The sequence below is a fragment of the Artemia franciscana genome, chromosome 18 (assembly GCF_032884065.1).
Source record: "Artemia franciscana chromosome 18, ASM3288406v1, whole genome shotgun sequence".
NCBI lineage: Eukaryota > Metazoa > Arthropoda > Branchiopoda > Anostraca > Artemiidae > Artemia > Artemia franciscana.
Genome location: NC_088880.1, coordinates 994,768 through 1,010,718, shown reverse-complemented (window position 1 = coordinate 1,010,718; position 15,951 = coordinate 994,768). Strand labels below are relative to the sequence as shown.

General features: G+C 35.5%; 1 protein-coding gene across 1 annotated transcript in view; it reads left to right on the top strand.

Moving 5' to 3' along the window:
* Positions 1–15,951, top strand: part of LOC136038485 (transcriptional enhancer factor TEF-1-like) — a 189,240-nt gene that overhangs the window by 594 nt on the left and 172,695 nt on the right. The window lies entirely within an intron of this gene.

The window sequence follows — 15,951 nt, the reverse complement described above, 5'->3', positions numbered from 1 at the left end:
CGTTGATTGTTTTTAGAAAGATTATTCAAAGTTTTGGTAAAATTCTACTTTAGCAACTTTTGGGTTATGGGTTTTGGATTCTACTTTTAGCTACTTGGATAGGGGTTAGGTTAGTAAAATGAAACTTTCAGGGATGGATCTACAGGCTAAAGTATGTCCCGGGAAGGTATTTTGAAGTACCCACCTTCCCTCCTTCTCCCTCTAGCGGGTCCTAAAATTTACCTGCATGACAGGTTCTATATCTATTGAAATTTTGACTAACAACATTTTACCATAATTTTCAGTCATCAGCTTCTTTTGCTCTGGCTTTAGTTCTGAAAACGCAATTCCTGTTATTTGAGTAGAATTTTAAGCGATGTGAATTCTTTTTCCCAAATTTAAGAAATGAATTTGCATATCTTTGAAACCTTCTAAATTTGGATTGAGCAAAGTTGTGAAGCTGAAAAATTTTGCGGTTCATATAAATGTCTTACCAGTAGATAACTTCGAAGACCACACTGCCTTTCCATGACGAAAGTAAAATAGTTCAAAATAGGGATGAAACCTTTTAATTGACAGTGAACAGATAGAAAATTATTTAACTGGATATTTCGAACACATATACAGTGTTTATCATCAGCAGTAAAAGATTTTTACTCTTAAAATGGTTTCACCCCTATTTTGAACTGTTTTACTTATGACTTACCAGTAAAGTGAACATACCACTCGATGCCTTTTTTATGTTCTTTACGAATAAAATAATCGCTTCTATTGCAAAATTCAAATTTAAGCACTTTTTAACCTCTTAAAAATGACGAATTTTCAATTAAAGTACGAGTTATCAGTCGTTTTTGACAAAATAATACTACATTTTCTCAGTGCCAAAATTATTTGAATAAGGTTAGGTTAGGTCAAAAAGTGCTCAAATTTGAATTTGCTGTAGAAGCGATTATTATATTCGTAAAGAACATAAAAAAGGCATCGAGTGGTATGTTCACTTTATTGGGAAGTCAATTATATGATCTGCAAAAATTTATCGAAAAAAAATTTGTTGTACTTCATTTAAGTAGAAGATTTATTATGCAAGGTTTCACTTTTATAACACACGGATTTTTAAAGGTGACTGCAGGGTACGAATTAAGAAATTGAAATTCAATGCTCTTCCCAAATATTGTATTCGCTATCATCGCAATTGTCACCCCTTATAGGGCTAAATATTAAAGTTTAATACTTTAATATTACGTAATTTTACGTGCTGAAGTTTAACATTAAAAAGAAGCAGGGAAAGGATTAATTTCCTTGTTGTTTTCCTTTTTCAAAATAAAATTTGTAGCACTCAAATCTGTTTCTTCAATAAACTAAGTAAATAAATAAATAAATAATAAATAATTCAATAAATAATATTCAATAAATATTTAATAAATTCAATAAATAAGTAAAATCTGTTTCTTCAATAAACTAAGTGTCGATTGACTTCAGGGGCGTATCTCCAGCATTTTTTAGGGAAGGGGCAATAGGGCTCCATATCTGGATAATCAAGGGGCATGGACTATAAAATAATTTATTTTCTCAAATTATTAGGGGTATCAAATACCCCCCCCCCCACTTAAACGACGCCCCTGATTGGCTCTACTTGGCACTAAGAACCAATACTATTAATGAGAAATAAGCATAGAAAATAATGCAATGAACAACAATAGTAAAGAAATATAGACAGAAGCTATGCATTGCCCAGGAAAAATTCACGGAGTTGATACTTATTTTCGAGACCTTGTGGTAGTATAGTGGATCTAGGGCCGCTAATTCACGACAAAATTGGGTAGGGGAGAGAGCAAACTACATTTTCCGAAATGAAAAGAGGGTAAGTTAATTTTTTCCAATTAAAATATCATAAAAGTTTATTTCGGTAAATTTACTTCGGTTTGGCTACATTTCAAAGAAAAATGCTAATAAAATAGTATTAGTTCCACCTAACTCCTTATTTTATGCTCTTTGCAAATCATAGTCGCCCCCCTTCGGTAGTCTAATATAGGTATACGCGTAGTGACTCGCCTAGTATATTTGTAAAGAACATTGGTTTTGTATACATTGGTTATTGGTTTTGTATATTGGATAATGTATACTATTCTTTTTTTTCTGTATCTGATTTTTTCCCTAGGCCTTCTTGGTAAACCTTAACCGGGTTGTGTAGTTCATTGCACGAACGCTGGGGATGGGGTCTGTATCTCTGATTCTCTAAGAATCTCAAGGTTGTAGTTTTACCTAAGTATTTTGTATTTCTGGATGATATATGTGTTTTCAAATTTACCCTCTCCCCAAAATCGTTTTGTTTATCCATGCCTGGTTATTCATTTATTTTATTTATAACTCATCATATAAGAAAATAATCAAAGCAAAGGCTGGCCAAAATGTAGGCACTGATCCAGAAGGACTTCAAATCTATCTTCGCGATTTTGACTACATTTCCCTTTTTCTGCTACCCGAAACCAGAAAATTTCAAATATATTTTTCGAATTTGTGTAATTTGTTACCCCCTCCCCCTCCCCACGCACATCAACAGGAGGGGGTCATTAGGACCCCCTCCCCACGCACACGACAGAACACCCTGCTTTCGGGTGGAAATTCCTATGTGCCTAGCCTCTTGTTTAGTAGACTATATAGGCGTATTCGAAATTAAAAATTAATAAAATTAGTTAAATTAATTAGAAATTAAGGCCTCTGCTGTCGAGCAAAACAAAAATGTATAGGTATACAAAATTGCGAGCCCTAGGAGGACGAGATATTTTTTTCTGTTGAAGGAGGGAATGTCCAAGCTTGGCGACCAATTTTTCTGATTTTCTGAGGAAGGGGTCGTTCGGACGGTTGCTGGGTCTTATTTCTTTTCGTCTGGTATTTTAAGGTATTTTAAGATCTGGTCTAGGCCTCCCTCTGATAATCTGCTACCACTTGAGTTTTTGGACAAATCCTGTCGTCCCAATTTTTCTTTCAGAATGCTCACTCTTTTAGGATAAAATAAACAGTTAACAAAAATAAACTTTTAAGAAGTAATCAACAATGATTTTACAGTTTGCGTTATCTCAAAAGTCAAAAGGCTTTCAGGTACGTTTTGGTTATTACCCAATAGTTTTTATCAGTTAAAACCGGTTTTTAATATTCAAACTTGACTTGGTAGACGGTTTTTTTTCTTAGAGCCTTGCTTAAAGAAAAAAAATCAGGAAAATAAGAGAGAAACACCTGTGTTTAGCCAAGCATGACTTGGAGTCGCCCAGTAAACGCAATGATGTAACCGATATTCTAAAGGCTAGCGAACTGATGTCATTTTCAAAACCGCAGAAAATAAGAATAAATAGAGTTTTAATTAATTTATTCAATGCATAGGTGCACACAATCTAGAAATTTATTGGGGTTTAAGATATTTTTGGGGAAGGGGGGGGGGGATATGTTTAGTAAATTCACATAACACTCAAAAGTAAAAAAAAATAAATGGTCGATGTTTGTTTTGTTGGCTAAGACCCAATGGTCTTAGGCAATTTAATTATACCCAAAGTCTTCTTGGGGGTAGAGATGGTGCATCTCACTTACTTTCATGTACCGTTTCCTATAATGCCTAAAAAAATACCAGAAAAGGGTAAAAGGGTTTGAACGGGAGAGACGAACATTTCAGGCCCTTTAGTCCCTTTTTTCAGTTCACTTTCATCTCGGTTCTTATTTGTTGGCTGAATCACGGTTTTACCTTCGTATTTTGTGTTGATTTTTTTCAATTTCCTTCTGCCGTTGTTTCTTTTTGTTGTATTGAAAACCTATTTTAAACTTTCTATTACTATGGGGCGGAGTTCGCTCTTGACTTGGTTGCAGTTACTGCTGTAACCAAGATACAATTATTTATTAAAATTTTTTAAATCATTGATTATTTTTCAGTCTTATTAAAACTTTTACTCTTTTTTAATATATATATATTTTTCATTTGTAACCCTGAAAAAGCTAATGACTGAGCTAAGTTAGTAAACTGGGTGGAAGGCTATTTGGAATGGGATGGAAGGAGATTGTAAACAGAGATTTGGATGATTCGGGAACTTTATTGATGGGAGGAAGGAATTCAAGTTTGAATAAGGTGGCTGAGAGGAGAAGTTTGTAAAAATTAGCTAAGTGCAGTTAAGGTGCTGCGTTTGTAAGTTTGTAAAAATTAGCTAAGTGCAGTTAAGGTGCAGTTAAGGTTTGCAGTCAGGCAGCTAAGTGCTGCGATGTGTTGTCAAACAGTTCTTGGTAACGAACTGTAGTAAGGAGCGACCCGGCTCAGTAGTAACCGAAACTCTAAAAAACGGAATTTTAATACCAATAGTTACATCAAAAGAATTGCATTTTAATGCTGATTTCAAATATATAAGTTTCATCAAGTTTAGTATTACCCATCAAAAGTTACGAGCTTGAGAAATTTGCCTTATTTTAGAAAATGCCCCCTCCTTAATTTTAATTTAAGAAAAAGGCCCCCTCCCTCGCTCATTTTCCCCACAAAATCACCAGATCAAAATTTTGAAATAGCCATTCTGTTCAGCCTAGTCGAAAACCTAACAACTATGTCTTTGGGGACGACTTCATCCCCGACCGTCCCCGGAGGAGGGGCTGCAAGGTACAAACTTTGACCATTGTTTACATACTATAATGGTTATTATGAAGTGTACAAACGTTTTCAGGGGTATTTTTCGCGTTGGTTCCAGGTGTATTGGGGGAGGGGGTTACGTGGGAGGATATTTCCATGGAGGAGTTTATCATGAGGGAAGATAATTTCCATGAAGGGGCGCAGGATTTTCTAGCATTATTTAAAAGAAACAATGAAAAAATAAATATTTGTTTTTCAACTGGAAGTAATGAGCAGCATTAAAACATAAAAAGAACAGAAAATATTACGTATATAAGAGAGTCCGTCTCCTCCACAATACCTTGCTCTTTACGCTAAAGTATTTTTAGTAATTTCAAATATTTATTCTGCGGCCTTTGTGACTCAGGAGTCATTCTTAAAGAATTGGGACAAAATTCAAGCTCTAGTATAAAGAGCGAGGTATTGACGAGGGGGCGAACCCCCTCATATACGTAATAAAAATACACAAATATAGAAGTTTATTATGTAAGTTAATTCGTAAGTTACGTATATTTATTACTAACAAAAACGTTCGTAAAAAAAAAAAAAAATTCTTGTTGCATTTTTAAGTAACCAGAAATTGGAAGGCAACTAGGCCTCCTTCCCCGCCCCTTTGTTATATCAAAATCGTCTGATCAAAAGTATGAGAAAACTATTTAGCAAAAAAAAAAAGATAATGTGCAAGTTTTGTTTTAATTAATTATTCATGTGCGGTGAGCCAAAATCAAAACATGCATTAATTCAAAAATGTTCGGAAGTTAAATTAAAAAAAACAAGTTTTTTTTAACTGCAAGTAAGGAGCGACATTAAAACTTAAAACGAACAGAAATGGTTCCGTATATGAAAGAGGTTGTCCCCTCCTCAACGCCACGCTCTTTACGCTTAAGTTTTTTATTGTTTTAAAAAGTAGAGTTCAAAGACTCAAACTTTAGCGTAAAGAGCAAGGGGTTGAGGAGGGGACAACCTCTTTCATATACGGAACAATTTCTGTTAGTTTTAATGTCGCTCCTTACTTGCAGTTAAAAAAACTTGTTTTTTTTAAATTTAATTAGTGGTAATAGTTGTTGTAAAATATCTGCATATTTATGACTGATTCAGAGATATTGACTATCTTACATGGTCTATGGCTTAGCCACATTGCTAGTGACTGATTTGATTTTCTAAATTCAGGCTAAACCTCGGATTGTCTAGGAACGATGTACCTGTTCCGGCAAACGTGTACAGAGGGGCAGGCACAGACGCAGTACTTTGATCTGGACAGGGGAACCAAAAAAAGTCAAATTTCTTTTTGATAATTTGAATAAGAAGTGTACATAAATTTAGAAAATTTAGGATTTCGGGGGTAAGGTGGGCGCTCCCTTCTTGTGAAGGGAGCGCCCACCTAATGTGATGCTGCCAGCCTGCTATAAGGGTCCATATAAGCCAAGGTATTTGAAGGAATTAACAGCTCTGGGATTTCCGTCGAGCAGGACGATCGATTTTTCTGATACAGCTTGTTCTCATTGTTTTTCTCCTGCTGAATTATATTTAGGTCGGTGGATTTGCTGCTACTTAAGGGACCTTCCAGTTAGGCCTATCCCTCCTGGACAATAGGCCATTTTCGTCGGCTGCTGCCAAGGAGGCTCTCATTGCTAATTTTGATACCTCTCAATTACAATCCAAATTCCACGAATGTGCGTTGAGCTATGTATTCACTATCCATCATCGAAAGAAAGTGACCAAAGTGATTCCTCTAACTGAGGCATTCCACAAGGTGCTTCCATTTATGTAGCTGCTACCCATCTTCGACAGGACCTGACCAAGGTCATCCCTCCATCTAGAGCAAGAAATTCCACGAAAACGCTCCCAACCATGAGCTATTTTATATTTTAATTTTGAATTTGAATACATTTCATTGTTAAATTGATTATACTTGACCCCCATGAGATCTATTTATGTTGTTGTTTCCGCGGCTATTGTTTTATTTTCTATTGTCTCTAAAAATAGGACGTCTAGGACTCCAAGCTGAATTTCCAGGGAAGATATTTTTTATACACATGAAGGCAAGAAGTTATTTCGGGGAAGGCTTGGGACACTTGAAAAAAAATGCCCAATTTAGATGAATTATATGCAACTGTAATAAAATAGCCGAAAAATGAAAAAAGTATTAGTGTGCTGACCAGGTGAAGAAGTTTTGAACTCCGGAATTTTCCGGAAATTCAAAAAATCCGGAATTTTGAGAAAAGCTCGGGTTGGGAAGCTTTAACTTACATGAATGCCTGAACGTGAAGTATCCAGTGCTATCTCTTTCAAAATGGCGATTGTTTATGTGTGTGTATTTGTGAGCGTGTATATATATATGTGTGTGTGTGTGTGTGCGTGTCTCTAAGATAGACTTTTATTGAAAAATAAGAAAAAACTGGCTAGCAAATGCTCTAAAAGAGCTGATTTGGCACTCGTAGGTCGAAAGTAAATAAATAATAAACCAAGTAAAAGAAGTCAGGTAAAAAAGGGGGGCGATACCAGTAAATTTACGCGACATATTTGACCCACCCTCCTTGTTTTTTTGTGAAGGGCACAAATGTTATTTTGTATTTGACAGTATTGGGATAAAGCGTTTTCAAGAATTTCCTGTGATACTAACCAAGGAAGTAGGCGTCTGAAGGGGAATTGACTTTTGAAGAAATGAATTATCTCTAAGGGGGCTCTGAAGTACAATTGTTGAGAAATTAGGCATTGGTTAGCTATTTTATTCTCCAGGGTTTTGAGGTTAGCTTTATCAAATAAGTTGGGATAAGAGTATATAAGAAATAAATTTTGGAAAAGCCGAACTCTCCTTTAAAAAGAAGTTTCCAGTCGGAACCAATGCCTTTTTATTTTGACAGCTATGTCGTAAGTTCAGCTGTTACCATTTGAGCATATGGATGACATTTAGAATCGGGCGTTTTAACGCCACCGCGGCTTTCTGCCACCGTATTTTTTCCGCCACACAGGAAATCTTGCATCATCAAGAGGATTAGTTGGGTCAGAATAGACAGGTTAGGTTAGTCTATGTTTTTGTCTATGTCTGTTCTAATGTCTATGTCTATTTCTATGTCTACTCTGACCTACTTGAATTAAAAGGTGGCGGAAAACCGCGGTGGCGTTAAAAGACTGCTACCGACATATAGACGGGGAATTGCTCATTGAATCTCTTGGTGAATGATTTTGATTTGGAGGGAGGGGGTAGGCTGTGACAATTTCTCAAAAATGGGAAAAGGCTTGATAAATAAATTTTTGATTCAAGAGAAGCGTATACTACTTCACTTTTTAGTTATTATTGTAAATTCCGGCCTTCCAGAATGGAAGGGATGGGGCGAATTCTTAGTCTAAACCATCCCCATCTACACTGGGATAAGTCTACAAAAATTCTCCAGTAGGGTTAACGGTTTATGAAGAAGCATTTTTGGTACGTATCGGTTATATAATAGACACTAAAAAATTCGACACAAGAAACTGGTCAAGTAACTTCTTTATACTGTCGACCATTTGGATTTCAAACATCAGATGGGATAATAACCGGTTAGTTTGCTTTGACTAGTGATAGAAAATAGTGTTCCTAATAAAGTATTTTCCTATTAACAATTTTCCTAATAAAGTATTATATTTACGTTTTTGTTTAATTTCTTATTTTGTATAATTTTCAAAATACAGTATAATATTTTTATAATTTTCTTATTTTGTTTTATTTCATTAGCTTTATCAAAAGTTTGGGCTATATATTTGCACATTAGGAAGCGTGAGGGTAAAGCATAGCATATATTAAATACAGCAGTGGTTAGTTTACGCATTTAATTTATGCTGTGCTTTACCTCCGCCCCCTAATGTGCAAATATATAGCCCAAAATTGTTTCTAAACTATTATATATTCATCATATTTCGTTTCATTTCATCAGCATTAATCGAACTTCACTTCCCGAGTGTCTATTATATAACCGGTAAGTACCGCATTTTTTTTTTTACCGAAATTGTAAAAAAAAAACTTCTATAAGTTCTATTTGGCTTATTGTTATTCGTCACACCAAAATTTTGCTCCTCCAGAAGCATGGAATACCCTCAGTATGCCGCAGTGCCCATCGGGGTACTTACGTGTTATACCGACCACACCGAAGAAGTGAAGTTAGGTTAATCCTAACGAAATATACCAAAATATGATGAAAGTATAAAACTTTAGTAACACAATTATGGAAAATAACGCAGAGAATTATAGAAAGCAGGCTGCCCAGAATGCATTATATTAAATATCTAACCAAACCAACTATATAGGCTATATTAAATAGTTAATTAAAATATACCTGCGTAGTAGTGAATCTTATTCAGGCTAAGCTGATTATCTGAGAGTGCACACAAAAAAAACGGGTTTTAAGGCCGTGTTTAAGTGAACTGATGGAACTCGAAATCCCATGTTAAAATCGAAAATTTATATTTAAAAAGTACTCAAGTATTCATTGGCAGAAGATACCGCTTCTAATATCAGGCCGTAGCTTATTGAAGATGCTACACAATATTTGCTAGGATTTTGCTCCATTTCCTCGAATTGCTTAGAAATCTTAGAGAATGTCTCGCTCTTCTTCACAAGTGTACTCTATGAACGATATTGCTTTTAGAACAAAATCGGTACTATCATGAGCAGAAGACAATAATCTGTAAGATGATTACAACCATCTTTCGATGTATTTTCCTGTTTTCGAACAGTCCCATAGAATATTTTCAGCTACCTGAAAGTTTTTTGCCAGAAAGAATCGTTTCAAATCGCCGATAACACCCCTAAAGACCAGATTGACAAGCTGGCATAATTAACCTGCTATTCCTGCCAATGAACAAGTACCATTTGAAGGGTTTTTGACAATCGACGGTCTCTAGAGAATTGAGAGACAGAAGGCTACCCTAACTTTGATTTTGAACCTCAATGTTTTCAAGTTCACTTAATCACGGCCTTAAACAAATCAAACTTCTTGAGTGTGGCCGAGATAACACGTAAGCACCCCTACCGGTTGTTCATGATCAAGGGGTTGTGAGATGTACACAAATTGCATGGGAAGATCTTATAGCGCCACTCGCCTCGTCACACAAGACCACTCCGTGACGTTGCGCATCTTCAAGCTACGCCTGACATCTTAGCGCACTGCTCTGTTCCTTTTAGAGTCTATCATGCCCCTCCATGCTAATTTATTCTCCTGAACTTTTATTAAGATTACGAATGTCCATACCTTCCAACTATCCTATAAGAATTACCGAAATTACAATGTCAAATTGCTATCTGCGAATAGAATACAAATATAATTATTTCACGCGCGAAGGAGATCAAAATAACTATTTTATACGCTGGTTGCTATGCAAACGGAATTTCACTTTTAATTGCGGAACTTCCTTGTTTATATTTTTTCTTAGTGTATATTTGATGAATACAGCCTACTAGTTGTTGTAACAAAAATTTAATCTCAATTTTAAATTAGGGTGGGATGGAGGAAATGTTCACCTATGTTTTGGCCCTTGTGGCTCAACGCTGTGTCGAGTTTGTTGTAGAAGAAGCAGTAGTAATACTGATAGCAATGCTTCCGATGTAATATGATATTCTTTTTTGTTGTCGCCAAAGCTTCATGAAAAAATATAAGAAATTATTTGAACAGCCATGAAAATCTTAACCCAAATACTTGGGAGCATCCAGAATTTTTGTTCGGGGTGGGGGTTGAGTTTGTAAAAAAAAAAACTTAGAAAAAAATCAAAATTTTGCTTATATAAATTTTCGTTACGGGTCGGACAAACATTTTGAGGGGGGACTGAATTCCGCTAAACCCTCTTGGATATTGCTATGCCCAAATACCCCCTTCATACATGAATGTGTGTATATGTATTTTTGTGTGTAGTTCCAACCTTTGGAGGTTTCAGGATTTTTCCTGGGAGCAAGATAAAATGCAACAAATAAAATGTATTTTTATATCACTATTTTTGAATATTTGGTGTGGAAGGTTACCTCCCTCTGTTGTGCAGGTTTTTATACTTTTACAAGCTTTAAAAACAGCTTGAATCCCCCTCCCCCCAACTGCATACTATTGAACTGGTCAGCAACGTCCATGAATTGAATGATGGTATTTTCCTTGCTATATGCTCATTTTGTTCTATTTGCTTATTAATTATCCGTTCAATATCATGACTTAGACCAACATTTAAACCTATTGATCTTTAGAATCTTCAACTTAACTTGAAGTTTCAAACGATAAAACTTTCTAAAGAAGACGCTCAACTGTCATCTCAAGGGTCTGCCTAATGTAACTTTCAATTCAAAATGCAGTCTTTCTTCAATGGAACTGGCCGTTTCAGTGAAGTTACAGATTTCATAGGAGATATTCTATTGTCTTAACTACAGATTCTGAAATGGAAATGTTCGATTATCTTCAAAAAAACCAATTGTTCATTTTTCTTTAACTTAATAACATGTCATTGTGTTTGAAAATCACTTTTTTTTGCATGGGTAGCACTGATGTATCCTCTTTTTATGCTGGTATTTACTTTGATGCCCAGGAGACCCAGATAATTGTTTCATTTGCTCTTTCCATAATAGTAGCCAGTGGGGCTACTTCACGAAAATACAGGGGGATGGAGCAAAGTTGTTTTCGTTTTTTTCATGACGATGCAAAAAAGTAATATCTTTCAAAATTTACGGAGGCAGTTTTGATTTTTCTTCTTTTTCTGAAGACGCAAAAAATGGTATTTTCAAAATAACAAAATACTCCCATGGTATTTTCATGGTATCTTCTGCTGAGAGTAGCAGAAGTAGCCTACAGTTTCTTCTGGAAAAAAATCCCGAACATGATTTATCACATTTGGTACAACGAGAGTAACTTTACAACATCGCCCATAATCATAATCCTCATCGGGCAACTATTAGGTAGGAATATTTATCAAACAGGTTCATTTGAAGATGCGCTGATCCCTGGAATTAACTCCCAGCAGAAGTAATGCTCAGAACACTATCTTTGTGAATCCCTTCAAAGAGAAATTTCAATCTTTAAACATTGATTTTTGGCAGAATTAATTGCAGATCATCTGCATTAGCAGTCCTGTGATTTTTACTAAAAAGGATAAAACTTCTAGCAGTAGGAAGCAGAGCTTATATTTTGAACCTGTGCTAAAGCGCTAAATCTGGCAGATTAGTAAGGTATGAATTAAAGTATGTGAGGGTATGCTACACCTGCAACTTGGACCAAAAATACTGCTTCCTTGAAACTACCTTGGTAAAGTTTCAGAGGTAAGAGTAAGTGTCTTCTTGACTTCTTCATGTATTTTTTAAGTTTCCAAAACAAAATTCTGCTTTGTTTCCTGAGCCTTGTCGGTGTCGTCTGCTCCTTGCTAATGAATCAGAAGATGTTTAACTTCTTGATAATTCTTTAAATTTTTTCTTATCAAGTCTTTTAGCACGGAAACTAAAATCATTTTGATTGCAATTTTTTTCCTCCAAATTTATTTTTTGTTGACTTCTAAATGAAGCCTAAAACGACAAAGCTTTTACAGGAAAAAGCTCAATTTAAGTCTCGAAGGTCTCCCAAAGTGCCATCCCTCCATTTAACATCTTTAAGCTCCTGATTTAGTCATTGTGATTTTAGTTTATTTACAGTCGTTTTAATGGATTTGATCGGTCAGGGATCATGACTATCTTTACTAAAAAAAATCATCTTCATTTTCCGGGAATTTTGCTGCCTTTTAAAAGAAGTTTAAAAAGATATAACTTTCACAAGAAGAAGCTGAGTTTGCATCTCGAGGGTCTGCCATAGTGCTGCAACTTAGCATCTAAATTCAGCCTTCCTTTCATTTAACTTCCGTAACTGAATGACTGTGCTGTAATGTGCTGTAGCAGTGCTGTATCTGAATTCAGCCACATCTTCAACATCTTCAAGTTCCAGATTTAGTCATGGTGATTTTAGTTTATTTACAGGCGTTTTAATGGACCATCTTTACTAAAAAAAAATTATCTTCATTTTCCGGGTCTTTTTGATGATGTCTGTTCCCTGCTAATATATCAGTAGATCTTCAACATGTTGAAAAATACTTTGGATTTATTTTTACCAGTTTTTTTATGCAGAAACCAAAATCATTCGATTTGCAATTTTGGTTCTCAAACTTTATTTTGCTGCCTTTCAAAAGAAGTTTAAAAAGATAGAACTTTCACAAGAAGAAGCTGAGTTTACATCTCGAGGGTCTGCCATAGTGCTGCAACTTAGCATCTAAATTCAGCCTTCCTTTCATTTAACTTCCGTAACTGAATGACTGTGCTGTAATGTGCTGTAGCAGTGCTGTATCTGAATTCAGCCACATCTTCAACATCTTCAAGTTCCAGATTTAGTCATGGTGATTTTAGTTTATTTACAGGCGTTTTAATGGACCATCTTTACTAAAAAAAAATTATCTTCATTTTCCGGGTCTTTTTGATGATGTCTGTTCCCTGCTAATAAATCAGTAGATCTTCAACACGTTGAAAATTACTTTGGATTTATTTTCACCAATTTTTTGTATGTAGAAACCAAAATCATTCGATTTGCAATTTGGTTCTCAAACTTCATTTTGCTGCCTTTCAAAAGAAGTTTAAAAAGATATAACTTTCACAAGAAGAAGCTGAGTTTGCATCTCGAGGGTCTGCCATAGTGCTGCAACTTAGCATCTAAATTCAGCCTTCCTTTCATTTAACTTCCGTAACTGAATGACTGTGCTGTAATGTGCTGTAGCAGTGCTGTATCTGAATTCAGCCACATCTTCAAAATCTTCAAGTTCCAGATTTAGTCATGGTGATTTTAGTTTATTTACAGGCGTTTTAATGGACCATCTTTACTAAAAAAAAATTATCTTCATTTTCCGGGTCTTTTTGATGACGTCTGTTCCCTGCTAATATATCAGTAGATCTTCAACACGTTGAAAATTACTTTGGATTTATTTTCACCAATTTTTTGTATGTAGAAACCAAAATCATTCGATTTGCAATTTGGTTCTCAAACTTCATTTTGCTGCCTTTCAAAAGAAGTTTAAAAAGATACAACTTTCACAAGAAGAAGCTGAGTTTACATCTCGAGGGTCTGCCATAGTGCTGCAACTTAGCATCTAAATTCAGCCTTCCTTTCATTTAACTTCGTAAAGTTTCAGATTTGATAGCAGACATCCTCTTAACTTATTTACAGATTTTTCAAGGATTTGTTCAGGGGAAACTTGATTTTCTTTGCCAAAATAAATTTTCTATCCTCACTGAAGTTAAAAACAAATTGTCGTTTTCAGAGAGTCTTTATGTTGACATCTGCTCCCGACTAATAAGTCTAATCCTAGTCAAGGCACGTATTACATTTAGGAAATGGGGAGAACAAGCGACTTGTTGCACGGCTTGGAATTACCTGACAAAATAGAGAATTCCGCGGGAATTCTCGAGGAAGAAAGATATGAGTTTGATTGGTACTCCACTTTGGGGAATTGAGTTTAAAGTTGTTTCGGCAATCATGAAGCAAATCAAAAATAGATCAGATTTAAAAGAACTGGGAAATAATTCCCACAGAATGTGGTAAGAATCTACAAAGGACTAAAGGAGTATTGTCCAAATTGGAAATTATTCGTATTGGTTGAATGTTGAAAATCTGTGTTGTCCAGTCACGTTAGCAGCCCTTGGGTAGTTGAAATATAGAGATTTTCACCACCTTCTATATGTTTTCTTATATGTCGTATAGAGCTCCCCAATTTATTATAAGTTGTGCCCCTCCCCCTGAAAGTGGATCTTGCTTGCGTTCCTAGAGTTGTAACCGTAGAATTTAATATAATTCTCGTTTCTCCTTCCTGTGGAGAATCAATAGATAGAGTTAAAAGCATTAAATATGGTCCTCCACGAGGGGGGGGGAGCTCAGACCAGGTTTTTAGTTTCCTTCTTGAAGCCCCAAAATATTTATAAATGGAATGATCCAAAAACACGAAAAAAAGACCTCTTCTAGGAGAGAAAATAATTTTTTTAACGTTTGCCCCCCTCTGAAACTTTTTGTCAAGTTTACGCCTTCCCTTCTCTCTGGAAAATTTTTTCAGTCGCCCATGACTGTGTAATAAAAAAATTGTCAATGTATTTTTGCTGTAAAACGGTCTTAACAAGGCACTAGTAGGTTTTTCGAACCTGACATCTGAAAGTAAAATATTTTTAAGTCTCATGAGAGCAAGAATGCTTCATAAAAAAGTCGATGCTATATGGTAAAAAATTTTGTAACATATATTTAGGAATTTAATCAATTCCTTTTTCCCCTTTTAATATCTGATTGATAAATTTCATTTCTCGGATCTCGCCATTTCAAGTGTTTTTGGGGTTATCAATATCATTCAACTGTGAATAATACACGGCTTGTCCTTTGTTTCGTGAGTTGTGTGACAGTCTTTGTTAAATCTCTTTTTGCGGCTTCCAGAATATATTGTTTTGTCAAGCCATCCGTATACAACAAAAGAAATTGATCTAACGCGTCCTATTCTCTTAGTTCCAGGTTTCCTTTCTCTCCTGAGAATTCTTGGGGAAATTCTATTTGAAAAAAGAGACAAAAATTGAGCGGAGAAATAAGGAAAGAATCCGGTTCACATTATTGCCTTTGATTTGAAAATAAATGAATCAACAGAATCGTAGGCTTATTTCTATGCGAACGGTTCTTTGTCTTTTTTATGTAGATTCATGGGCCTCATTACGAACATAACCCCTTCCAATATTTGTAGACCAGGGGAGTAGATCCACCATTTTTATTGGGGGGGCAAGAGGGGTCTATATCCATTTAATCAAGGGGTATGGGCTATATAATAGTTTTTTCTCCGTATCATTAGGGAGACAACTGCCCCCCCCCCTGAATCAACGCCCATGGTGTACACAGGTCCAACCGAGTGGTAAGGGAAACCCAATCATTTTTCGTGGATGGGACTGGCCTTAAGATGTCTATTAAAATCTATTGTTGTGGCTCCCAGAATATATCGTCAATCCATCCGTATATAATAGAACAAATGATCAAACGCATCCTCTTCTTTTAGTTCTTGTTTTCCATTGCTTTTCAATATTTTTTTTTTGAAAAAATTGCTGAAAGATAAGGAAATAATCCGGTTCACTTTATTGCATTTGATACAAAAAAAAGACTCAACTGGCGGTTGATTAGTGGACTGATTGTAGGGTATACTTACATGTGAGTGATTCTCATTCCAATTTGTTGTCGATTCATGAATCTTGATTAAATGCTTTCCCCTCTCCATTAGACGCAGTAGTTCCAATCTTGGGATAAGGTAGGGAGGGGTCAAAAAATTCCCTAGTTGGGAGTGGTGGTCAAAACATGTCT